The sequence below is a fragment of the Peromyscus maniculatus genome, chromosome 4 (assembly GCF_049852395.1).
Source record: "Peromyscus maniculatus bairdii isolate BWxNUB_F1_BW_parent chromosome 4, HU_Pman_BW_mat_3.1, whole genome shotgun sequence".
NCBI classification, from domain to species: Eukaryota; Metazoa; Chordata; class Mammalia; order Rodentia; family Cricetidae; genus Peromyscus; species Peromyscus maniculatus.
The window spans coordinates 106,121,193-106,148,663 of NC_134855.1; the positions used below are offsets into that span (position 1 = coordinate 106,121,193).

At 47.7% G+C, this 27,471-nt stretch overlaps 1 protein-coding gene across 11 annotated transcripts in view; it reads right to left on the minus strand.

Moving 5' to 3' along the window:
• The window catches only part of LOC121828826 (uncharacterized), a 196,861-nt gene that overhangs the window by 21,518 nt on the left and 147,872 nt on the right, over window positions 1-27,471 (minus strand). For 8 of the 11 annotated variants that reach the window (XR_013050746.1, XR_013050748.1, XR_013050744.1 and 5 more), the window contains 2 exons: window positions 3,547-3,751; window positions 1,447-1,717 (listed from right to left, as the gene is read on the minus strand). The gene's annotated coding sequence lies outside the window, so the exon portion shown is untranslated. Of the gene's footprint in view, window positions 1-1,446; window positions 1,718-3,546; window positions 3,752-22,203; window positions 22,630-27,471 lie in introns of those variants that run through there. The other 3 variants (XR_013050745.1, XM_076570605.1, XM_076570607.1) reach the window with 2 other exon arrangements.

Sequence of the window (27,471 nt, forward strand, 5' to 3'; positions counted from 1 at the left end):
TGAATAATTTATGAAGATGAGACGTTTATTTGGCTTAAGATTCTAGAGGCTGAGAAGTCTAGAGCATGGTACTGGGATCTGGCGAGGACCTCGTACTGCATCATGGCATGATGGAAGGTACCATATGGCAAGATGGAACAAACCGATCTAGCCTAGGTCTCTCTTCCTCTTTTTATAAACCCACTGTTATCCTGAGTACCAGTCCTCATGACGTCATCTAATCCCACTATCTCTGAAAGACTTCCCCTCTGCTACTGCTGACATGCGAAATGGGAGATTCACTTTCTAACCATTGGCCAAGGCTCCCTCTGCTGTTTCTCTCCTTCCCGTGGTTTCCCCACACCATTTGCTCATTTGTTTTTCTCTAAGCCATTTATTGTTTCCTCACTGACTTAGAGATAAGGACTTACAGTTCTTATATTCTGGATTCTGAGCCTTTGTCTGCTTTCTGTTTGTACTGTAAATATCCTTTTATGGCTTGATGTTTGACATGCTCATGAATAAGTCTTTTAAGATGTTTCCTATAGATGGACTTACTATGCTAAGCGATCTATTATTTGTTCTGCATTAAGGTTTGTGTTTTTGTGTCCAGTTTAGAAAAAAATTATTTCTTTTTTTATTTATTTGTTTATTTATTTTTTAGATTATGTGCATGGATGTTTTGCCATGGGTGTCAGGTTCCCTGGAACTGGAGTTACAGACAGTTGTGAGCTGCCATGTGGGTGCTGGGAACCCGGGTCCTTTGGAAGAGCAGTCAGTGTCCTTAACCACTGAGCCATCTCTCCAGCCCCAGAAAAATTATTTCTTACTCTGAGTTCAGAAAGATATCTTCTATATTTTCTTCTGTGTTATTTAGAATTGTTGCTTTTTATACTTAAGTATTCCATCAACTTCTGGGTTATTCTTGCATATCTAAAGGTATAATGACCGAATTGTCTTTATGTGTATAATCTACTGTACTCTAAATTATACGAACATGTAAGTATTATGAACAATCTGCAGTAATCTAAATTATTCCTTGAATGAAGCTACTTTGCGTTTTCACCGGTCTGTACTGCCCCTTCTGTCCTGTTGAATTCCCTGTGTGTAAGGGTCGGTGTCTTAATTTCTCTGATTTTATTTGACGTTGTTGGACATCTCTATATCAATGCCCTATTCTCCCTAATCAGAGCTTTATAATTAGTGTTGATGGTTATCCTCTTGTCAAATTATACACACAAAAAAATACCTGTTGAGATTTTGGGTGTGACTGTGTTGAATTCAGAGTGTCATTAGAGGATGAGTGACATCTTTGTCCAGTTAAATCTAGTTTCCATTCAAGGCCAGAGTCAGACGGTCCCAGCCACTCGCTGATTCTCTCCTCTCTTTCAGAGCTTTCTCAAAAGGAAATGAAATTAACCCAAACACCTTGCACCTATTTTATGAAACAGAAGCAGAAACGTCTCATAGCTGATATAGATGATATTTTTATTACTGACAAAATTTTGAATTAATACGTGACAATTTTTAACTAATACTGACTCTTTTTTTTATCTGTAGTCTTCTGTTGGATGGATTTTGCCAACTTTGCTTTTGAACAGCTTATTTGAAGACTCTCTTGAGTTTTCCATGTAGATAAGCACAGTCCCTGCAAAAGCCCTGCAGGGCATCTCTGCTTCTTGTGAATTTCTTTCCCCCTGTCTTTTGTCTCATTGTTTTAGGTACAGCGTCCTGCAAACTGAAGAATGAAAATATTGATAACAGCCTCCTCGTCTCCTGCTGATGTTGACAGGAGTGATCCCAAAGCTTTCCCACCAATTATAGTGTTTAATATACATTTTTGATAAATATCTTTTGTCACAATAAAGACATTTCTTATAATTCCTACTTTGAGCATTCAGCTCACTTATTTTCAGCCTTTTGTGATCTTAGATCATTGATAAATAAATATACATTTACATTTGGACACTTATTTACTTCAGCTCATGGGTCGATATGTATTATTTTACTATGGTAATATTTTATTTTTACTGAAATGTGATTTTATTTATTTGTTAATAAATAAAGTTGCCTGGGGGTCAGAGCTAATAGCAAGCCATAGCAGAAGCCAGGAGGTGGTGGCGCACACCTTTAATCCTGATCACATGACAAGCAGATCTCTGTGTGTTCAAGGATACAGCCAGCATGGAGACACACGCCTTTAATCTCAATACCAACCATAGAAGACCTGGAGGTTTGTATAGGTAGGCAGTGACAAGGAGGTCGTGTGGTTGGGTTTACAACCAATGAGAAGGCAGAACAGAAAGTCAATAAAAAGACAGACACACAGGAAGTAGTTCTCTTTCTGAGGGGAAGGACAGCAGAGGCAGTGAAGGGTAAGAAAGGGTTTTTAGTCTCAGCTCTTAGCTATTGCTCTGAACTCTTGGGCTTTTAACTCTGCATTTGGCTCTGTGTTTCTTATTTAATAAGACTGTTGCATCTACATTTATGCCTATTCCACAGAAATTTCACCTTTAACTCCCTGTTTAGCCTCTGAGTCATTGAGAAGTGATTGTTGGAGTTGTCGAACATACGACTTTGGGATGCTTTTCTAGTTGACCTTGTCTACTTTAACAGGGTTAGGTTAAATGCTTAGATAATCTGATCCGTGTAATTTTGATGAAGTCTAGGTGTTTGTAAATGTCCTTGAAACCTAGGGAATGGTTAAATTTTAAATCCTCTGTGCCTCTTCAAAGCAAATAAGGACTATTGTTATGGGATGGTCTTTCTGTATGCTGTGAATATGTGTTGTTACCATTGGTTAATAAAGAAGCTGCTTTGACCTATGGCAAGACAGGTTATAGACAGGTGGGAAATCCAAGCAAAGATAGAGGAAAAAGAAAGGTGGAATCAGGGAGACGCAGGCTGCCACCTAAGGAGCAACATACCAGTAAACCGGTAATGCCATGGCCACGTGGCGATACATAGGTGAATAGAACGGGGTTAATTTAAGATGTAAGAACTAGCTAGCAAGAAGCCTGGGCCATAAACCAAACAGTTTGTAATTAATATTAAGCTTCTGCTGCGGGAAATATTTATCCCTCTACAGGCTATCTTTAATTACTAAACTTTGCACACATACATATATATACAATCTATAACACACATACATATACATAACCACATGCACATATGTACAAACATATACACATGCATGTATGCACATACAAATATCACACAGACACACAAATATGCACACAAAGTACACATAAGTACAAACATATACACAAGCATATACACAAACATACATACATATATGCACACATGCACATATATAGGAGTTCATATACATGTATGTATATATATACACATACACACAAACATGGATATACATTTGCACACACACACATATATATACTTACACACATGCTTACTCACACATGTACATGCATGCTCATGTACACACATGCACAGACATTAATATTTGTACATTTTGTTTTTAAAATATTTCATGTACTGATAATTTTTTCAATAGCTTAAAGGTGATTTCTTAATTTTTGATGAAGTTAGAAGAGAAAATATTCATACCTGTGATTCTGTCCATCTGTTTCCTGTGTGTACACATTTGTCAGAGAGCTTCTGAACGCTGAGGCCTTGGCTACCATTGCTGGTCTCTGTGGTGTGCAGTCCCCAGCCTTTCTGTGGCCACTTGCCCTGAGTGGCATCGTTCCTTCAGTGGTGACTCATTTCTGTCTCACAGGAGCTGAGCTGAAGCTGCCTGCACCTGCTGCATCTGCTGACAGACCCCACGGTTACTATTTTGTCAATGTGTGCCTTGCTGTTAAGTTATTATCCCTAGCCAGACTTTGTGGCGCACACCTTTAATCCCAGCACTAGGGAGGCAGGGGCAGGCAGATTTCTGAGTTCGAGGCCAGCCTGGTCTACAGAGCGAGATGCAGGACAGCCAGGACTGTCTGGAATAACGAACAACAACAAGTTCTTATTCTTGTTTCCCCTCACCTGCTGTTCAGCCAGCAGTGGGGAAGCAGGGTGTGCATGGGTCGGCCATCAGCATGGACCATGTCGGACTCACCAGGGAGGCCACTGTCCAGGAGCAGAGCCTGCACCCGACGGCTGTTTCTAATTCAAGGCCCACCCTGGTCCATTTGTCCCTTGACACTGTTAAGCACATATTCCTGTCCCTGGAATCACGCAGGGGCTGAGGTGAGGCCCTAGTGGAAGAGGCTATTCCTGCTGAGGGGAGGTCCTGGATGACTCCACTCCCTTGACACATGACATCAGGTGTGGTCAGAGCACCCACAGAATATATGAAAGCCTCTTGCATTGGTGGGGCCATGGTATTCCTTTTTGCCAACCGTTGGTGACATCAATTAGTGGCTGTCCCTAGGCTGGGTTTATAAATCCATTTTACCACTGTCTTCACTAGGGCCAGTACAGGTCAGAGAAACCAAGCCCAAGATGTCAAGTTCAAAAGGACACGTTCACTTTCAGGTGCCAGCTCTGCCCTTGCAGGGACCTGGGAAGAACGCTTCCTTAGACAATGCATCCTGGGCAGCAGGCTGTCTTTTTTTCACAGTCCTGGCTCTGGTCCCTACCACTCCCTGCTGCCTACCCAGCAGAGAAGCCCTGTACCAACAGGCACCTCTTGCCTTCTCTGCTGCTATGGTAAAGAATCAAAGTAGCCTTCCTGGCTTGCTTGTGTCCATCAAAAGGGAATAAGCACAGTGTAGATGGGGGTGGGGGATTCTCGGGGTCTCACCTGACTAACTCACCCATTATATTCTTCATGGGTTTGAAAGCCCGGCTGTTTTACACTGCCAAGGGTAAACCTTCTCTCAATTGGAGCTTTGCTTAGGCAAGGGGAACTCTGGTCCTTGCAGAGGTGAGGATGATGAGGGAGGGAGGTGGAAGGTATTTCTGAGGTGAGGTCCACTGGGTTGCTTCTAAGATTGGCTGGGTCAGGACTCAAAACTTAGTAGATGCTTCCTGGTGCATAGTGAAGCCTTAAATGAGGCAAGGACAGGGGAAGTTGGCTTTGAGTAAAACGAACTTGAAGCAGGGACATCTGGGCCCAGTGCAGTCACAGGGGTCAGGGCTGGGAGTGCGGACCCTCCCCTCCTCCCCAGAGGCTTCAAGTTCCCCACCGCACTCGCCCCCAGCCCTCCTCATTGTTATCAGTCTGAGGGAGGCTGTTGTTTCACAGAAGAGATAAAAGTTAATCACAGATTGGAACTGCACAGAAAATAAGAAAATATCGATGACTTCATTCACCTGAGTACCCGCCTGGGGGAAGTGTTCAGCACTTTGCAGTGGTCAGACCAGTTCATCCAGTTCTTGTTTTTAAAATGCAGACTTGGACTTAAACAAAGGCCTGGACCCATGAATAGGGGGCATTCATTGGCGGCTCTGAGTCACCCTGCAGCCCTACTGCGTACCCACATTTGTCTAGACAGTGTGCTGCAGCCGGTCTCTGTTTATTCTTCCAGCTGTCCTGTCACTGGACAACCCCCACGGCCCTCCCTCTCCCATTACAACCCTTATCTGGTCGCACATCACCCCAGAGACTCCCAAACGGAAAGCCAGACCAGCAGCACACACCAGTTACCAAACACTGGTGCCTCTGTTCACGGCCCGGCGATTTCTCAATTCTGGCCATCCGGGTTGAACACCAGGGAACTTAGTCCTTGAAGGAATGTGAACTTGGGATAGAATTCAAGTTGGGCCTGGGCTAAAAGTGGAGTGGGTTTTTTATGGTTGTTGCCAAAGTGTTAGGAAATACCATGTGGCACCTGGGGACCAAGGTAGCTGGAAGCAGAAGGCTGACCCAGTGTGTAGAGTCACGGTGCCTCCCAGGCAGGGACCCCAAGCCTGCCCTTGTGGGAGAATCCCATCACACACTGAAGCTGGGAGCTCAGGGGGGCTGGAAGCTCAGAGAAGCCACCTGAAATATTGGAGAGGTTGAGAAACTGAGCTGTACATGAAGACACATATGTTTACGGGCAGAAAAAGAAGGGTGGACTGTCTATAAGACATGCTCAGCTGGCAGAGAGCCGGCCTGGCATCCAGGAAGCCTTGGATCCCCTGCCCAGCACACCATAAAACGCATGCAGTGGTGCACATCTGCAGTCCCAACACTCGTAAATTCTTGGAGGCAGAGGAATCAGTTCAGAGATTTCAAGGCCAGCCTGGGCTACATGAGCGCCTTTCTCACAGGCTAAGAAAACAAAAAGACTAAGCATGTCATTTTTATTTTTAAAAATGGAAGACTATTAACCTTCAATTACAAATGGAGGATATTCCTGCTTACAAGCATCATTGGGAAGGTCTAAATCTTTGTTTGTCTCTCCACCTCCCAGCATGCACTCTGTCAAGCCTTTCGCTAGTTAGATGCCAATGTGTCCCAGCTCCTCCCAACATTTTCTCCATTGCTCTCATCTTCTTGGAACTTTCATCCTTGGACCTCATCTCCTAACCTAGTCTGACTTCCTGACATCCATCCCTTCAATCATCCCCATCTGGCATAAAGGTGTAACTCACTTGCATAGTGTGCCTCTGAGGATGCCCTGGGGGTAGAAATGAGCTGGAGAGAGCATGTGTGGGTCCAGAGACTTGGGTGGATGAGAAGCTTTGCCGGTGGATTTTGATTGTATCCATATTGTTATCGGGTGGATCTCAGGACTATTAGGACCAGAGAGAAGATACGCCAAGGGTCCAGAGCTGGCAGGGGAAGGGATCTATCTGAATTCAGAAGTGACTTAGGAGAGCCAGGGAAGAAGATGCCCTCTACAGATGAGAGCCAAGGGAAAGAGTTCAGGTGGGAGGTTCCACCAAAAATGGTGCCTCCTTCTTAGTCCACGTCAGGTTGTCTGTGTCTCGGTTGAGCTCTGTCATAAAAGATCTCCATGGGGACTGGAGAGTTGGCTCAGCAGTTAAGAGCACTGGCTGCTCTTCCAAAGAACCTGGCTTCAATTCCCAGCACCCACATGGCAGTGTGGTGGTATTGTGTTCCCCAAAATATTGTGTACCTTAATAAACTTATCTGGGGTCAGAGAACAGAAAAGCCACTAGTTAGGCAGTGATAGCACACGCCTTTAATCCTCGCATTCCAGAGGCAGAAATCCATCTGGGATCTCTGTGAGTTCAAGGCCACATTGGAAACAGCCAGGCATGGTGACTCACGCCTTTGATCCCAGGAAGCAAGCCTTTAATCCTAGGGAGTGATGGTAGAAAGCAGAAAGGTATATAAGGCGTGAGGACCAGAAACTAGAAGCATTTGGCTGGTTAAGCATTTTGGCTGGTTAAGCTTCATGCTTTCGAGCAGCAGTTCAGCTGAGAGCCATTGGGATGAGGACACAGAAGCTTCCAGTCTGAGGAAACAAGACCAGCTGAGAAGTTGACCAGGTGAGGTTAGCTGTGGCTTGTTCTCTGATCTTCCAATTCACCCCAATACCTGGCTCCGGGTTTGATTTTATCAATAAGAACTTTTAAGATTCCTGCTACATGACAGCTCATAACTGACTATAACTCCAGTTCCAAAGGACCTAACACCCTCACACAGGCATACATGCTGGCAAAACACCAATGCACATTAAAAAAAATAATGATTTAAAAAGTATCTCCATGGGCAGTGCGTGCTCCAGGAGGCAGACTGGAGTAAGATGGGAGCCAGTGAGGCTTTCCAGATTGTACTCATGCTAGAGAGCCTGCTGGCTGCTCCAGCAGAATTTAATCCACCAGAACAGCAGAGATGGGCACACACTCTACAGATTCTTACAAAAGAATAGCAGAGCTTGTCACAGGTGTGGGCAGGAGGTGTGCACTCTTCTGAGAAGCAGAGTAAATTTCTTAGTGTCCCAGCTCCATCGCTGGCTTTGGCCTGCTGTCCCCCACCTCATGAGCATGACTGAGCCAGGGCTGGGCTCTGTGTGTCCATCACGGAAATGTCACAGCTATTTTGATTTTCACTGATGATGAAACAGCATACTCTTCCAGAAGACATGTCTAGTCCAAATGAAATAATACCAAATGGAAGTGTAAGCTCATGTGGGCTGCAGCAGGACTAGGTGGCCTGCAAGCTAAAAGAAGCCACCGAAGATTCCTGGTATGGTTCCAGAGCACAGCAAGGGCTCAGCAAGAGCTTCCCTTCCCCCAAGTCCCCCAACTTCTAAAGGAATTGTGATGGGAAGGGATGGAAATTTGCTTTTGTCTGAGGTGAATCTGGACCACCGGTCTGTACCATATGGTCCCCATGATAGCATCTCTTTTCCAGGGACACCATGGATTCCAATGCGACTGGCATGGGCTTCCCTTCAGCGGCACACTGAGGCACCTTGAGGTAAGAGCTAGGTAGCCTTTGTCTTGGGAAGTCAGCCAAGGTCTTTGTGCCGAGAAGGGATGCTGTGTAAAATGTATGCTGTGTAAAAGAGTGAATAGAGCTGGGTGGTGGTGGCTCACACCTTTAATCCCAGCACTTGGGAGGCAGAGGCAGGCGGATCTCTGTGAGTTCGAGGCCAGCCTGGGCTACAAAACGAGTTCCAGGAAAGGTGCAAAGCTACAGAGAAACCCTGTCTCAAAAAACTATAAAAAAAAAAAAAAAAAAAAAAAAAGTAAATAGATGGGCAAATGAGAGAGGAAAGGAGGAAGGGAGGGAGGAGAGAGAAAGCCAGAAAAAGAGAGTGAAAAATAAAACAAAGATTTTGGTGATGCTTTATTGGTCTTCAAACTAGAGTCCCTAATTTGATTCTAGACACTTCTAAATAAAATTTCAGGGCTGATCATTTAAACGTACATCAGCATGTGGAATAACACGGCCGCCATCCTCTGATACTGGCCTCTATGTAGCACAGAGGCAAATACTTCGGAGTCTGTGGTTCTGGAGATGTCCAAGTGCCTCTAGGCCCCAGGGGGGCCCCTGGGGGGCCCCCTCAACCCAAGTGGAGAGGCCCTTCCACTGTTCATGCCTCCCCCATCCAAAGCCTCCTGGGTCCCATGGGACTGGCCTGTTGTCATCCCTGGCCTCTCTCTTCTGTTAACAGCTCTGTGACTCCCCAGCTTCACACAAAATCGCTCCTCTGTAGGAGGCTGAGTGCCCTGCCAGGGTGTTGGCAACTGAATGTATCGTATTGCTCAAGTTTAATCTGAAAGTAACTTTCTATTTATTTTGATACAGTTAATCCAAGCAGAAGCGTTCACTGGAAAGTGTTCATACAATCTAGATGAAGCAAGCGCCTCTCTCTGCCCTTCCCTCTGCTGCCCTTTTCTTTCCTGTGGATTGGCTGGCCAGCTCCTCCATCCATTTTTCTCTTCAACTGTTTCTCATGATTTTTTTTTCCTTGCTGATTACTAGGTGCTCCCGGCCGAGCCTGGAAAACAGCCTAGAATTTTTGTTTTGTTTTGAGACAGCTCTTGTTCTCCAGCCTAAGCTTCTCTCTAACTAGTGAACCTCTTCCCCGGTCTCCTAAAGGTTGGATTACAGAGGTGCCCGATGAGAGTCTATACATGTGTGCAGACATTCTACTTGTGCATAAATATAAGCATATATGTGTCTGTATGTATGCTACATATTGACACACATACATACACATTCATAGACAGTGTGTTACAAATGGCCTCTGCTCTATTGCTGTCTTTGTCTCAGTTTGTAGCTGTTTCTGGTTTTAAGTCAGAAGTTTCACATTTTGATGAAGGCAGACTTACCACTCTTTCCCCATTCATCCTTGTGAGCTGTCCTGCTCCAGGCCCTCCCTGCTCCCACTTCAAGGTTGCAAACAGATTTTCCCATAGTTCCTCTTAGCTTTAATCTTATTCATTTATTCTTTTGTTTTTAATTTTTTTGAGACAGGGTTTCATGTAGTCTAGGCTGGCTTCAAACTGACTATCGAGATATAGCTGAGAGCTGGGTGGTGGTGGAGTACACCTTTAATCCTAGCACTCGGGAAGCAGAGCCTGGCCTATCTCTGTGAGTTCGAGGCCAGCCTGGGCTACAGAGTGAGATCCAGGACAGGCTCCAAAGATACACAGAGAAATCTTGTCTCAAAAAACCAAACAAAAGATACAGCTGAGAACGCCTTCAACTCCTGACCCTCTAACCTCTACCCAAGTACTGGGTTTACAGGTAGAGGCCATCACACCTGATTTACACAGTACTGGAGATCAAACCCAGGGCTTTGTGCATGCTAGATAGGGGCTCTACCAACTGACCTGTATCTCAGTGTCCCATATACCTAGTTTACATATTCATGATCCCTCCTGTGTCGTGACCTGGCTCCAATGGGTCCCTCTTTAAGGGAATTTTGAGGTTGTTCTTTTTCTTTTTCATCAGTTCTTGGAAACGTTTTTGTTTGCCGATGTCTGTCTGGTCTCCCTGATTGCCCAGGTGGGGTGTAGAGGGCCTCAGGGGTCAGACCAGCAGTAGCTCTTTGAGCCAAGTCTGACTTTATCTCTTCTCAACTGTTTGCTAACTCATGCAAGAATTCTGCACAGACAAACATCAGAAGGACCCTTCTGTAGTTGACTCTGCTCCCTGGAAAGCCAGAGCCTTGGTCTGCCCTGCTCTCCTGGAAGCTCCTAAGAGTAACTGATATCTGTGTGACCTTTGACTGCCCAAGCTAGCCAAATAGAAGCATACAATGGAAGAGAAAGAAGGAGAGGAACAACTCCCTTTCTGCCAATCAAATACGCTGCAGAAGACAAACACGGCCTCACATGGGTTCAGCATCCGAAGAATTTCATTTTCTTTTTAGTTATGTGTACATGCATGTGTCTGTGTGTATGTACGCATGTGAGTGCAGGTGCCAAGGAGTCCAGAAGAGGGCATCAGATCCTGTAGAGGTGGGGTTTCAAGGGCTGTGAGCCTCCTCTTGTGTGTGCTGCAGATGGAACTCGGGTCCTCTTGTGGTATGTGTGTGTTCTTGAGCCACCTCTCTCTCTCAAGAGTTCCTTCTTCCCTCCTTGGCGTCCTCACGCAGATCGCACAGCATTGAGGGTGTGTTACGACTGTGCGGCTATCTTAAGTGTCGTGGACATGGGACGCTGAGACGTCACAGAAGGTACATAGAGGGTACTGTTGTAAACGCCTTGATGTCTTCTCTCCAGCTCCCCCACAGATTAAAAAAACAGCCAATCTGACCACAAAGAGCAGTTTCCCAGTCACTTCAGAAATACATACAAAATCTACTCTGGTTCTGGAGCTCCAGCTCTGCTTTAAATATACAAAGCAGAAATGAAAACGCTTCAGACATCCCAGTAGGGAATGTGGAGAAAGTCACTGATTCCTGTAGTGTTAAGGGAGACGGTGGGGCCTTGACCAGTACAAACAAACCTTCTCTACCACATGGTTTTGCCATAATATCATGGCACCACTGGCCCAAATAAGCCTTTCTTTCTTTATAAAGTGTTTGCCTCGGGAATTTTGTCATGGTGGCAGGATACTGACTTGATGGTGTCTTAGTCTATATTCTGTCGGCGTAGGGAATTTAGCATCACCTCATAAAGTACCTGACTGTCGACACCATCGTGACAGTGATCCAGTGTCATCTTGAGTGCAGGGGAAGACATTTCAACCACAGCAGAAAGAGCCCACCCACACCCCTGTGGTCAGAAATGTATACGGGCTATGGGGAGAATTCTTCAGGTGGAAAGACCCGAAAACACACATGTGACTCCAGTGAGGGAACGCCTCTCTCTTCACCCCACCTCAGTGTCTCACATTCTCCCCAACCCCCAGGGCAACCTGATCCTGGAAGTATTTGCTGCCACAGCCTGTAGAGAGCTGCCCTGACTGTGGAGTATAGGTTTTTTATTTTATATTTTAATTCTGAGAGATTTTGAAAATCCTGTCAGGAAATTGGAAAGGAAAAGTTCCTCCAGTCCCTCGTGACTGCTAGCTTCATTTGAGGGTTTTAGTGTCAATAGGCCTGAGGTAAAAAGAGAAGTTTGCCAGGTCGAAAGCCATGGGGCAGACAGAAGGTAAATACTATGTGGTAGGAGGCTCCTGAAATCCCACTGGGATTGGATCTCCAATTTCTTTTCTTTCTCTTTTTATAGGGAGAAGGGTAGTTCTGGTTTTTCAAGACAGGGTTTCTCCATGTAATCCTGGCTGTCCTGAACTCTCTTTGTAGATCAGGCTGGCCTTGAACTCACGGATATCCACCTGCCTCTGTCTCTCGAGTCCTGGGATTAGAGGCCATGTGCCACCACCACCCCCTGGAGCTCTAATTTCTTTACCTCAGCCCACATGAAGAGGAAGCTTTACTGCTGACACTGAACTTCACCGTCGTCTTCTCTCTGCTGCCTCAACCCAGCTCTCTGCCTCAGCGCCTGGGCAGAGACATTTCTAAATCCTCCGTCTCATTCAGTTGTTCTTCCTGCGCGTACCACCCAGTGACCCCAACGGAAGACATTGCACCCAGACTCCGGGTAGACCTGACAATATGACCGCTGCACACAGGGCACAGACTCTGGGATGAACCCACCAGGCTGAGAAAGTCAGCTCCTCTGGAAGTGGCCTCATCTGTGAGCTTGGTTAGCAATGCCCATCTCGGGGGCTGTTCTGATCGCAGGGAGAGAAATTACTCGGTCTAAACATATTGCCTAGGGCTGGAGAGTTGACTCAATGGCTAGAAACACTTGTTGCTCTTGCAGAGGACTGGGGTTCAGTTTCCAGCATCCACATGGCAACAGCCACCTGTCATTCTCCCTTCTGGCCTCCGTGGGCATCAAGGATGCACATAGTATACTTCCATACATGTAGATAAGACATTCATGCACAAAATAAATAAATATTAAAAAAAAAAACTTACTAAGGCCTTGTATCGTGTGGTATCTATAAACATTGCATTTAAGAAAGCTGAGACAGGAGGATGGTGAGTTCGAAGCCAGCCTGGCCTACATGCGTAGTGAGGTATTATCTTTTAATATATGGTGCCGGGGAGCCCTAGGACTTGTAAATACAACATTAAAACAACTTTCTCCATTCTGCATGAATTCAAGTTCATCCATCCAGGAAAGCAAGCAAATATGGTGTTTCCCCAAGGCCAACTTTCGGGTATGCAAGCACCCAGGGACGTCTTCAAGTTCTTAATGAAGCATGCTGTGTAAGCGCTTCCTGTGATCACGTCTCTGACTCCGTGCACATTTTCCATCCTTAGGGTGCATGGGGAACAAAAGGGAAGCGTTTCTTTCGGGAGCCAGAGTCACTTCCAAGGCACTTAACAAACACCCTTTTACCTGGTGGTCACCGTTATGCAAATAAGCACCACCCACCTGGTCTTGGATGTTAAGTCCTGCCCACGCCCCACCCCCACCCCCACTCCCGGCACAGAGAGATTCTTTTGGTACCAATTTTCCTGGATATGCTTTTTTTTTCTTCCTTCCTTCCTTCCTTCCTTCCTTCCTTCCTTCCTTCCTTCCTTCCTTCCTTCCTTCCTTCCTTCCTCCCTCCCTCCCTCCCTCCCTCCCTCCCCTCATTCCTTTCCTCCTCTTTCTCCTCCCCCTTCCTCCCTCTTCTTTTGCTGTCTCTCTTTCTTATCTCTGTCTCAGTTTTGTTTCTGTCTGTCTCTGCCTTTCTGTCTTTCTCTCCCTCCCCCTCCCCCGTTGTTAGCTCTCCCTGCCTGTCGTGCGTGCGTGCGTGCGTGCGTGCGTGTGTGTGTGTGTGTGTGTGTGTGTGTACATGCGCGCACACAGTAGCACATGATTGAACCTTTTGCTACCATCCCTGAGCAGACAAGCTGAGGCTGTGTGTCTCCGCATCAGACCTAGAATGTTTTCCACTTTGTGGGTGTCAGCGCCTGTTCCCTTAGGGAACTGTGCTACCATCATGCCCACTTTATTGGGAGGATCCCATAATGAAAGGACCAGTGGTGTTCCATGTGTGTGCTATGTTCAAATGGTAGACATGGAGGCAGCGCTGCTTCGTGCCACAAAGCCTAGGCTGCTTGGTTTGAACAATGCTGTTCTTATCCATAGTTCTGCAGTCTCTGTTCTCTTCAAGTGACTGCATGGAAAGATGTGGGGAGCTCAGAGGCCTGCAGCTGAATCCTTCCCAGGCTTAGCTCAGAGCCTGACACTCTTGAAGGGACAGCCAGGACACAGGTGCCTGGCCTGATGGTATCTGTCCCACCCAAATATAAGTGATCCTCAACCCACTATGGGATTAGATAAAGCCATTTTTAAGGTGCAATATCACTAGCCAAAAAATGCAACTTAATACTGCTAACCTAGGGAAACATCCTCGCTTAACCACACAAATGTGGTATAACATCAATGGTTCCCCTGGCAACCCCGTGGCTGCCTGGGAGTGCAGCTTCATCCCACTGTCCAGAACTGCGAAGAGTACTGTGGGGCATATCACCAAATGAAGGAAAAGATCACTATTAAAACACAATAAACTGGGCAGTCTTGGAGACTGTTGTGTAGACTGGTCTAGCCTGGAACTCACAAGTATCTGAAACTAGGACACTAGAAAGTGTGGCACATGCAGAGGCAGGTGGATCGCTATGAGTTTGAGGCCAGCCTGGTCTACAGAGCTAGTTCCAAGACAGCCGGGTCTACACTGAGAAACCCTGTCTCAAAAAACCAAACCAAACAAAAAACAAAACCAGCAAAAAAAAGCCATGTCGCCTCTGCTCTCTCAGTGCTGAGAGCCCATGTGGCTTGAACCTGTGAGGCCTGTACACGCTGCCACAGTCTCTGAGTTCATGTGTGCTTCAGTCCTGCAGTGTCTGGAAGACACTGTTTCCTCAGAGCCAATCACCGCCTCTAGCTCTTGGAATCTCTTGGATTTTTCTTCCACATAGATTCCTCGAGCCTTGAGCGGAGGGCTTTGATGAGGACCTCCAACTCAGGACTGAGTGATCCAAAGTCTCTCACTCTCTGCACATTGTCCAGGTGTGTGTCTCGTGTTAACTCCCATCTATTGCAAGAAGAAGCTTCTCTGATGAGGGCTGAGTGAGGAGTGATCTATAGGTGTAGCAAAATGACATACTCCTATATGTCATCAGGAGTCATTTTACTACAATGCTCCGTTAGCAGATTAACAGGAGTGGATTTAGAGGAGTTGGCGGAGGGAGAAACACGATCAAAACATATTTTTATAAAAAAAATAATAAAAAGTAAAAAGGATTGTGGAAGGTATACAGGAAGGTTTAGAGGAAGGAAAGAGATGGAGGAAATTATGTACTTATTATAATCTCAAAAAAGTCAAAGAAATAACCAAACTATATAACAATGAAAAGAAAACCCAAGATCTTCAGTTAAATCATCATGCATTGGTAAGCATCTGCACAGACCAGGATGGGCCTTGGAAAATATTCTGCAAGATCAGACCCCCTCTGAGCTTTTAAAAAAAATTGTTAATGTAAAAACTGAAGCAAAAATGGTACGGTGGGGTGAGACTTCTGTCTGAGCAGAGCCTCCTCAGCGGAGGCTCCTTAGAGGGGCTGCAGGGGGGCAGTGGTGGGTCCAAGAGCTGATGATCAGACACCGGGGCCATCAGTTGATGCTTCCTGGGTTCTCAGGGCTCTATGGAGACCATGTTCTGCTGCTGCCTTTGGGGGAGCAGTGGGAAGGCTGTTGGTGGGGCTTACACTTCTCCATGGCTCCCATCATGCTCCGCGAGCCCAGGTAGCAGTCTGCAGAGAGCTCTTCGGGCTGCAGAGGTGAAGCTGATGTCCGCAGGGTGGGAAGGAAGGACTCGGGTTGTCGTTAGGACTCCACTGTCAGCAAATGGGAGGCATGGCATGAAGGTGAAACAGATGTGTTGGTCTGTCACCGGGCACGGCACAGAGGTGAGAGGATGTGTTGGTCTACCTCCCAGAACAAACCTCTCTGGAAGTCCTTGTCCAAAACGAGATGGAGGCTGGGAAAGAACCATGGGGGCCAGCACTATGGCTCAGCGAGGGAAGGTGCCTGCTACAAAGCCTGACAACCGTGTTTGACCCCTGGAACTCACAGGTGGAAGGAGAGGACCGACTCCTGAAACATGTCTTCACTCAACCCATCTCAAATACGTAAATGGAATTTAACATCCTTTTGAAGAAAAAACAGGGGCTGCTGCAGTTTGATTGTTGCGCCCATGCCCTTGATTTCCCACATAGAATCTGACCTCCAGTGTGATGCCATCAGGAGACAGGGCCAAGGGGAGGAGATGAGGTCTTGAGGGCTGGATCATGGGTAAGATGAATGCTTTTGTGAAGGGGACCCCAGAGAGCTGTCATGTCCTCTCTACCATAGTAAGAATTTCAAGTTCGAAACCCGTATTTATGGGGGCTGGGAGGATGCTCAGTGAGTAAAGAGCTTCCTTCGAAAGCATGAGGACCTGAGTTCCAACTCCCGAACCCACATACAAAGGCCCAGCGTGGCCGCACACACCTGCAAACTCTGCACCAGGAATGAAGAGCCAGGGAGATCCCTGGAGCAGACTGGCCAGCCTGTCTAGACTAATTTGTGGGCTCCAGGCCAATAAGAGCTATCTCAAAGAAGGTGGACAGCGTTCTAATGATAATATCTGAGGTTGTCCTCTGACCTCACTATACACAGACACACATGTCCAAATATACATATGCTTGCATGTGCATACAAGCCTGTAGGTAGCAAAAACAAACAAACAAAAAAACCCACATCTCCAGATTGAGTGTGGCTTCCCTAAGCCTCTAGTTTGCGATTTCTAGAAAGGTCTGGAATAATTTTGCTACCAAAAGGAATGTTGCTGATGTCAGCACCTCTGGAAACCGCTGCGTGCCCTCATACCACCCTGCCCAGCCTGTGGATGGAGTGGGCTACCCTAGGACCCCACATTTCAGAGCCACCTCCAGCTGTGTTAGCCAGTGCATCATAGCAAGGCACTCAGTTCTTGCTTTGGGCTTTGTTTCCTAAAGAAGACTAAATGAACACGGACTCTCTTCCCCACAAACCCTTCTTTTGGTAAGAGGCAAAATAAAGATAACGCTGCAAAAAGGCTCTTGAGCAGACAGTGAAGAAGCAGCTTCTTAGGGAGGCCAGTTCACCCCAACTCATGCCTTCCGTTCACCTTCATGGCACCTAACATTGGTTTCTGTTGCACCAGCCGTCCCAAATTCCCAATACCTAGGAAAGGTGATTGTGTCTCAAGGGAGTGACTTCAGTTGAGCCAAGGGAATAGCGAAGGTTGTAACAATTTAAGGGAGCGAAGATTGATTTCAGCCCTGGCCTCTGCTCTGGTGACTCTAGGTCCAAAGTGAGGCCGAGCATGCAGCTGGAGGAAGTATGCAACCGAGGCTGCTCAGTTCATGCAGACAGGAAGCAACAATGTCATCCCACCATGAACCCATGAATGGATAAACCCACTGATTACATCAAATCCTCCAGGAAGCCCATTAGCTGTCAATCAAGCCCTAGATAAAGAAGGCTTGAGTTTGTGTATGGGGGTTGGGGGGCATTTCCTATTCAAACCATAACATCCTTCCACATCCAACTGTTCAACCCCTGATTAATTTGGGGGAGGTTCTGGGAGAAGTCAGCCTTGCACACTCTCTGAGAGAACCATTACTCCCTCCCCCCACACACAGACTGCAGCCATGGGTTCAGGAAGCCTGGAAACCTCTGTGCCATTTGGCTTCTGACTGCTGGGACTTGGCAAATAACGGACAGTGTACCTAGTTTTCATGTCCACTTCCAACTTGGAAACAGCTGGAGAAATGTGCCCCTTCCCAGTTGCACAGGATCCTTGTTTCCCACTCGATGCCTCCAGCTACCCCTGCCAAGCTTTCAGTCAAGGCAGCCTTGAGCTCTATGTTTTTCCCACCAATGTCTTTCCCGATACCCTGCTTCCTGCCTTTGAGTTCAGCCAAACTCAAGGGACAGTGGCCAACTGACTCTCTGCGGGGAACTTCAAGTGAATACCCTTTGCTTCTCGTCTGCTTTGGTTTTGTTTGTTTGTTTGTTTGTTTGTTTGTTTGTTTGTTTGTTTGTTTTGTTGTTGTTAGTTTATTTCCAGCTCTCACAGGAGCACAGACAATTGGATTGGGAGCCCCAGGCAGACAACAATGGCCAATGTGGTTGACTGAAAGTCGCCCTCACTCCACGCATGAACGCTCCAGAACAGTGCTGGAGAAGAATAAGACTCCTAAGTGATGGCTGAGCCCTACTCTGTTCCAAAGAAAGGTAAAGAGGCCCGAGGCATGTCTGAAATCATTATGTTTTGACTTAAATAAAAAAAAAATCTCATTAGCCCTGGGACAATGGGACTATTGTCTGGTGATAGACAAAAGAAAGTTCTGGAAACTTGGACAAGATGCAGCTGAGCCACCTGAATGCCTGGGCACAGATTTCTACAGGCTGATGCCCAGCAGTGGAGAGGTCAGAGCCAAAAGCCATTGGTGGGTGGCAGCCGCCCGCTAGACACCAAGTTGCCAAACCACCGTCTTGCCAGAGAGTCTCGGGCTATGGGTGCACCAGGGGTCAAATCTGTGATCTGTGGTGACAATTCAGATTCAGCTCACGTTAGTCACCAGGCCAACCTTACACTCGGCGAAGAGATGGGCTTTGAGAGGGGACAGTCCTTCCTTTCTGCTATGAAACAGCGATGTCACACACGGAAGCTGAAAACCCATTATACCTGTATTTTGCCTGGAGACGCTATTAGATAGGAGTCAGGGGAGTGGAACTCGGGTACTTATTAAAAAGAGCAATTAGGGGAGTTCTGAATTTGTTCTTGGCTCCCTCTCCCGCTAGTTTCTGATATTTTAAAAACTTGAGAAGAATTCGGGTCTCTCTCCAGACACAACTCCACAAAGTCGGTCTCCTCAAAGCTTGGCAAAGGCATGGGGAAGGTGAGGGAGACATGCGGAGCCTCCCTCCCAGGCTTGGCACCGACCCAGAGACTAGGAAGAGAAGGTGTTAAATTATCTTTGTTCTGCTTTAAGAATGCCTGCCAATTACTTGAACCAAGGTCCCGATTCCGCTCCTGTTAATTAGGCTGACATCGCAGAATTTACTAGAAGAAAAGCAGTCTGGAAATCGGCTCTCTTGTCTTGATGGCTTCTGTGTCGGCACGTGACCAGCAGTTACCATGGCGACTATCAGTCGCTAGTGGATTGTCCACAAGTTGAACTTGCATCTGACAAGTCAAATTTGTCAGTTTGGGGAAAAGTGAAAAAGGTTTAGGTTTTTTTTTTTTTTTTGTTTTTTTTTTTTTTTGTATTTTTCCCTTGATTCTCAGAATCACTGTTCTCCACTTGTCAGCTAGGCAGACTTTCCCCATGCTGCGGTCCTGAGGTGCTCTTATCCCCTCCTGTGATGTGTGGCATCTGCAAGAAATATGCTCGCCAACACCGATGGCCTCCCATCAGAATTTGAGGATAAAATAATACATGCTGCGATTCAACCACAGACATGATAATGGGGTGCCCATCAGCTTCGCTTCTCCTGATGAGAAAAAAACTACCAGATTCTGTGCTTTTCTCTAAACGCGATTTAATTTCCTTCTTTGTCATGGGCTGTACTAGTGATGGGGGAGGGGCCTGCAAGGCTGCACTTTGTACCTTCACAGGTAGACTCTCACGGCTGGGGTTTATCAGGTTGCAAGTGAAAAGAGCACTTAATAACGAGGAGTCCATGCAGCCCACTGTTGCGGAAAGGTAGGGTTGGGAAACCCTGAGAGGGACAGGAAGACTGTGTGTGACCTTTCAGCTGAAGGAGATCTGAATCCATCCAGGGCTTGGTGCTCGGGAAGGGCTATTCTTACTAGGTAGACGTCTTTCCTCTAAGAAGGCGTTACTAAGCCGGGAGGTGGCGGCGCACGCCTTTAATCCCAGCACTCGGGAGGCAGAGGCAGGCAGATCTCTGTGAGTTTGAGGCCAGCCTGGGTTAAGAGTGAGTTCCAGGAAAGGCGCAAAGCTACACAGAGAAACCCTGTCTTGAAAAAACCAAACCCCCCCCCCCAAAAAAAGAAGGAGTTACTATGAATCTTAAGTGTCCCCAAAGGTAGGTGGGGTGGGAACCCTCTCTCTGGCTCAGGTCAGGAACCTTGGGCTTGTCCCCACACTAATGGCCTCAGCTGGAGCTAGCCTGCCTCTCTCCACTGAAATCAAGATGCAAGCTCTTTTGGGCTGTTAGGGTCTGTTGAATTTGTGGGATAAGAACCATGTTTCAGACCCCAGATTCGGGCAAGTCCATCTCAAGTGGACAGCTGTGTATGGAAACAACGTCTGATAGCCAGTCTTGTTGTGCTGAAAAAGCACTCAGCTGCCTGCAGGGAGCCTGTCACAGAAGCGCCCAGTCTCTCAACTCCCACCATTTTGCCTGGACATGAGTTTACAGAGGTGGCACTGGGATCCGAAAGCACAAGTCAGGTCCCCACACATGTGCAGAGTACCTTGGGTCTGAGCCAGGCTTAGGCCCAAGGAGTAGACATGCTCGGGAAAGGTGCCTGGGGTGGGCCGTGATGACTGGAGCCTCCCGGTTCTACGGAGCACAGCCAGAGCCTCGGTGGCTACAGCCTTTGGTCCGTGGTCAGCCCTGTGACTGGGGCTGGTGGAAAAAACACAGAAGAACCCTCCCAAGTCCAGCTTGACAACCATCTTGTTCTTGCCCAGCCATGAAGCAGCGGCAATTCCAAGGCCACTGACTTAGCTGGACACAAACCGGGAGATAGTTCCATGCTGGAGAGAAGGCAGAGGCACAGCCTCCGGGATCCCCACCCTATGTCTCAGGAACAAAGAGAAACCAACACTGTTCCAGGGTCCAATCTGAAAAAGGAAGTTGGTATCAAAACAGCCCAAAGCCCTAAGTGATGCCACTATCATGTTCACAGGGAGACCCAGTGGTAGGACTATCCAAGTGTCAACGGCTCACACCACTGGAGCAAGCTTTAAGCACAGTGCCCCACTACCAGGCTGTAATTTTATTTTCTCATGTGCTGCCAGGCATCTGTCTCTAGAAACCTGGCACTCTCCCTCACAGCTCTCTGTGAACAGGAATATAGACCAGGAGCCTGGACCAGGAAACAGGCAGAGAAACTGGAGTGCTCAGGCACCAGAGCAACAGAGGGCCGTGGTGGTCTTGGCAGAGTTAGTGTCCAGCAACCATCTTGTCCCCCAGAGATGCAGAGGCAGCTGTGGGCAGGGATAAGACCCGACATCCCCCTGGCCAAGAGCGTAGATGGAAGACGGTGCGTCCTCTGGAAGCACCAGTGACAACCGACCGACTCCTTCCCCTGCAGATCACACATAGACCGCAGGGTTCCCGACTAGGGGCCGGTTGTTGACGGGTTAGGGTCAGTCAGTCTACATAGACCCGCTTTACCAAGCCTCACATCCTCTGGCTGCTCCATCATTCCCGCTGAGTACCAGACAAACGCAGAGGCCTGTCACCTGAGGGGCCACTGGGTCCTCCAAGGACCTGGCACATCTCCACCAGGCCCAAGTCCAGATCAAGAGAGGTTTGACTCAAGCGTCCTCAAAGAGAATGAGACAGGCCCTTTGTGGCCATCGTTGTTACCTCCCTGCTTAAGGGAAGGTGGCATGCAAGGGTCCCCAGAGAAATGCCAGTCAGCCGATCCTCGGCCTACAATGAAGGGAAATATGGATGGGGATAAAACACAAGGTCTGAGCCAAACAGCTGAGGCTGCCTTCCCAGCTTATGTGAGGCTCCCTGGGCTATTTCCTCGGCTGTGAAGCTGTGAAATAGCATCAATATAGTGTGTTACTCATTGAGGTGAGCTAAGAATTGAGTGAGATGTGTATGTGTGTACATGTGTGTATGTGTGTGTGTGTATGGGTGTCCCTCCATATTCATGGATGATTGGTCTCAGAACCCTCCTGTAGGTACCTGCACCCACAGATGTCCAGCTCTCCTGAATAAAACGATAGACTGTTTGCACACAATCTATAACATCTTCCTGTGTGCTTCGAATCATCTCTAAGTCATTGATAACACCTTAAACTGCATTTCAAAGAGGATGCTGATGTAAAAAAAAAAAAAAAAGTCTGTGTATGTTTAACACATACACACACACCGAATTAAAAATATTTTCAAGAGGGTTGGTGAGAAGGCTCAGTGGTTAAGAGTGCACACTGCTCTTGTAGAGGACCCAAGTTTGATCCCATGTTTGACAGCCCACAACTGCCTGTGACTTCAGTTCTAGGGGTCACTGCTGCCTTTGGCCATCTCCAGCCAGTTGGGCATCCTGTACTCACACGCACATATCAGCATACAGACACACACCCCTACATACAACTAAAAAATAAAATAAATGAAGAAATGTTTTTTTTTTTTTAATTCATGGTTGGTTAACTCCGCTGATGAAGAATCTGTGGGGATACAAGATTGACTATATATGTATGTTTTTATATAAAACTATGCATACTTACGTGAATACATGAAATTGCATAATATAAAGTAGATAGATTAACTTACAGGTCTAAAATATACATGAGATTTTAGGCTGCTCTAAATGTAGATGAGATTGTGAGTACATATCTTCAGAGTCCTCACTTAGAACAATGTCGGACACACAGTAAAGTTCTCTTAAATGATGCTGTTGGTCTCTTCCTCCCTCCACTCTTCTTTTTCTTGCCCCCCAACAGGCCACTCAGCATCTAGTCTCCTTCTTGCAGTGGGACACCAATTCTCCAGTAGAGCAAGCATCCATTAAGAGACTGTTTCCAGTGTTCCCTGGGGAAATGGAGGGGCATAACACTGTGGTTGGGATGATGGATAGGAACTGAAGAATGTTCTAGAAGGCAACATAAGGAAGCCCACTCAACCAGGAGTGTGAGACTCCCTCAGTCTAGACGTATATGAAAGAAAAGACACACACGTTCCTGGTGTTGCTGAGGCCCACCATTTCTTGTTGAGTATTTTAAGACATTGACACTGATGTGGGCTGGGGAGGTTGGGGTAGACTCCTAGGGAAAAGATGAAGACTCAGCCGGGCGGCGGTGGTGGCTCACGCCTTTAATCCCAGCACTCGGGAGGCAGAGCCAGGCGGATCTCTGTGAGTTCGAGGCCAGCCTGGACTACCAAGTGAGATCCAGGAAAGGTGCAAAGCTACACAGAGAAACCTTGTCTTGAAAAACCAAAAAAAAAAAAAAAAAAAAAAAAAAAAAAGAAAAGAAAAAAAAAAGAAAGAAAGAAAGGAAAAAGAAAAAGAAAAGAAAAAAATAAGATGAAGACTCAATCCCAAAAGTGTACTAATGCCATAATCAGGAAAAGGAATGGGGTGAGGAGAGGCAGACGGAAGCCACCGGGCGGGAAGGATACAGTACAGCTTTGGAGCAGGCATCCTCCACTGGAGTCTCCATATCTCCAGAATCACAAAAACAACAAGTACAATAGTGACTTCCCGGCTCTAGGGAAATGAGAATGAATTGTTTGGATGAGGCAAAGTGTTCAGACAAAAAGGTAGTCATTTAAAGCCAGTCTTTCGAACACTCTGCAGTATGACCAAGAGGGCCCTGAGGCTGGGTAGTAGTGATGCACACCTTTAATCCCAGCACTCGGGAGGCAGAGGCAGGTGGATCTCTGTGAGTTTGAGGCCAGCCTGGGCTACAGAGTGAGTTCCAGGACAGGCTCCAAAGCTACAGAGAAACCCTGTCTCAAACAAACAAACAAACAACAACAACAACGAGGGCCCTGAGACAGGAGTCCACTGAGCTCCAGGCCGCCTTTGGACACTGAAGTTCTGTGACTTTGTGAGTCTAGTGGACCAAGTCTGAGGAAACAAATCAGATAGACTGAGTGCACATCCACAGACTGCTGGTTATTACTCAACTATTCCCTGAGGTGACCATCAGATGGTGGGAGAAAGATCATGTTTGCCCACTGAGAGGAAACAGGAGGAAGCCCCTAAGGCTGTGGTTTTCAACCTTCCTAATGCCACAACCCTTTAATACGGTTCCTCAGGTTGTGGTGACCCCCAAACAGGAAATTATTTTGTTGCTACTTCATAACTGTAACTTTGCTACTATTGGGAATCATAATGAATATCTGATATTCAGGATATCTGATATGTGACCCCTGTAGGGTCATGATCCACAGGCTGAGAACTGCTGTCCTAAAGCAAGATGATACTTGAGCTGTCTACTGTAAAATGTGCCCCACACCCATCTCCTCTTACCCCACCCTGGTCCAAGCTGCCATCCTTGCCCTCCAGGAACTGTAGTAATTCTACCCGGCCTGACTGGGTGCCATGGGACCCAAGTCCCAAACGGTTATCTCACAGCGTTCATCTCAGTGCTGTTGACAGTACCCAGTGTGAAACCAGTACCAAGGTCCACAGACACAGGCAAGGAGCAATACCATGCATCCATACTACAGAGTGTTACCCAGAAGTGAAAAGGAGGAGTCTGGCACCTGTGGGAACTTCGACAGGCCGGGAAGACACAGCGCCACCGGGGAAAATCAGTCTCAGGACTGATACCACATGGTACTGCTTACATAAAGCATACAAAGTAGACTCTTAGGCAGTAGAATGGTGGTTGCCAGGGACTCCAGAGAGGCAAGTGAGAGATGCTAATGAACGGGCATCGTGTTTCCAGACAAACTCAATGAGATGCTAAGCTCCGGAGGTCTGCTGCACACCACTGTCTGCCGTGGATGAGGAGAGAGCTTTTACCAGGGTGGAATAAAATGCTTTAAAAGAATTAAATGTGAAGAAATAAACTTGTATCCAGAAAAGGGGGAGGCAGGAATGGGAGTGAGGGACCTTCCATCTCTGGCACAGAGGTAGATAGATGGAGGAGGAGGATTGCCAGAGTGGCCACTTTACAAGGGGGTAGAAGGCAGAAGCGGTTGGTGAACATTCCGAGTTTGTTTCCTGGTAAGGTTGAATGTGGGTTGTTTCTTGTTTGTTTGTTTGTTTGTTTGTTTAAGCTTACTTTACTTTCAGATTGGAGGATGTAATTCCATCATAAGTTGAGGAAAGTGTGCGTGTGCGTGTGCGTGCGTGCGTGCGTGCGTGCGTGCGTGTGTGTGTGTGTGTGTGTGTGTGTGTGTGTGTGCAAAGTCCTGGGGCAGAGTCCCTGGAGCCCCAGGAAAGTTGACAATCGAGGCTCCAGGTCAGGCCAGCAGGTCCAGAGCCAAGAAGAGCCTGGGAAGTCTCGGTTGGAGTCTGAAGGCAGAAAAAGAGCAACAATGTCCCTGCTAGAAGGCAGTTAGCAGGAAGGACCCCCTGTGGCTCCTGGCCTGCCTTCTTTTATCCAGCTGTCAGGATGCAGCCCACCCACCCACTTGGGGAAGGGGCATTGTGCTTCATCCAGAAATAGTCTGTTCAGAACAATGTTCGCCAAATCTCTAACAGCCTGTAGCCCAGTCTAGTTGACACAGAAAACCTAGCCACCACAGGCCTCCAATCAGCCCGATTCTCCAGAGGACTAAACCCCAGAGACCAGCTGTTGTCTGCTTGGGTTGGCTCTCCAGCCTCTCTCTGGAGCTCTGACCATCACCAGACCCCCACCCCATCAAGTGCACCTCCTTGAATCTTGATTCAATGCAACCTATTCCCTTAATGAGTTCGGGCCAAGTTTTATTGTTCTGCTGAGCTGGGCCATTGCCAGAGAGCAGCCTCCCCCGCCCCCATACCTTCTTATTCTTATCTGCCTGGTGCTTATTACAATAACCAGTCTGAAAACTGGGGTTTAACTCGTGTGTGAGTACACACACGTCAACATGCACATTTGTGTTCAGAGACACCCTTCTGCCCAGTGGTCTATGTATAAGAACAAACCCAGGATACCCCTCAGATCTTCTTCCTCCAAGGCCAATTGGCAATACTTTGATAGTTAAATGTCCTATGGGTCACAGTCTGCTGATGTGGCATCACTGGATATGTAGTTTTCAATCACAATTTTAGTCACCGAGACCTCTCCTCTGTTCACTGACTTGGGTACATGCAGCACCTTCTGACTGGAGGATGGGCCTTAAGCCTGGAGGCACTTTGCCGCCTCCAGGAGAGAAGGTCACATATTGGGGGGGGGGGAGCAAGGTCAAGGAAGTGCTACAAAGGGACCTCTTTGAAGTGGGTAAACCAAGGAAGCTACAGGTGTACTTGGTGGAAGGATGACCTGGGGGGAGGTTAGGAAGAAAGTTAAGCCAAGCCGGGAAAAGAGAGAGGACTCATTGGCGCTACTTAGAAGGATAGAGTCGAGAAGCTTCTCGGGCCTGTGATGTCCAGGCTCGAACTTTGAATGGTCCATACCCTGGGCCCCTGCATCTACAGTACTGAATGCCCTGTGAAAGAGCTCAGGTGCCCTCTTAAAGACATCCCCATCCCTACCAGCAGCAGCGCAGCAAGAATGCTGGACGGAGCTGGATTCTCAGCCAAGGAGCCGCCCTGTCTGCAACATGGTCTGAGTATAGTTTCTGTCTTCACTAAGCAGGTAGGAAGGGTGGAGGCTGGGGAAAGCTGCCCTGTGACAGTGGCCCCAGGTGATGGAATCCAGGACAGGATGTGATGGGAGTGACGGACAGCAGGACAAGCGGCAGCACAGGCAAGCCTTCTCCCAGATGCATAGCGGGGCTGGGGGATCCCGGGGGAAGGACAGAGGAGAGCCACTCACAGCAGAAGTGCCCCAAGAGTGTTGCTGATTAGGATATAACGCCTCCTGAAACGGACCGCATGGTATGGAAGGCTGGGTAAAAGATGTGCTAACCAGTGAGCCAGCCACAGCAAGATGAGCCCTTGTGTGTCCCAGTAGCTAGAGAAAAGTGACATCTTACAGAATGGCGCTGTGTCCATCTACCGCCCCCTAACATGTTGCCTGCCCCCCCCCCCCCCCGCAGTCTCCCCCCCATCGCCCTTCCTCCTCTCCTCTCATTGGTCTTTATCAGCTTACTTTGTATGCGTGGTCTCTGAACATCACAGAAAGTGAGCAGCAAGCACAAGCCCTGCTGTGAGAGGGAAGGGCAATGTGGCCCCCTTAGCTGGAGCCCCAGCAAACGATACAATGACACAGCCCTGTCAGAGGCTGGCCTGAGCCTCCCTGCCCATGACCTCATTACTCCACATCTGGGAACTGCGCCAAGAGGCAGCCCAGTTTGCCAGAACGCAGACTCCTGCAGAGGGGCCTCAACTTCTGAGGCCCCCCGGGGACAGGCTAAGTCGGGAGCCTCCTGAGGAGCTTGCCATCTCCCTCCCAGACTGGCTGGTCACCCACCCTCATCTCTCAAGCCAGGAGTGCAGGGACCCAGGGGATCCCACACAGAGACCATTCCAAGACCCACCACCACAGAGCACAGTGTTGGGGAAGGGTGTGCATTCAGGGTGTGGTCACCCAGCTGCACACATGCAGGTCTCTGGTGAGGGTGCTCCGAGGAGCCACACCACAGTGCCGACTCGGGAAGACACACGAGAGTGGGATCCTCAGGCTGGGGCAGAAGTTTTCGAAGAGCAGAGGTGAGCTGCTCTGAACAGAACCAGAAATAACGAGACCAGTGTTCTCCTACAAAGAGTCACTGAAAACTTGTGGCCAGGCCCCATCCTCCACCTCCGTCCTCCACCTCCATCCTCTACCTCCA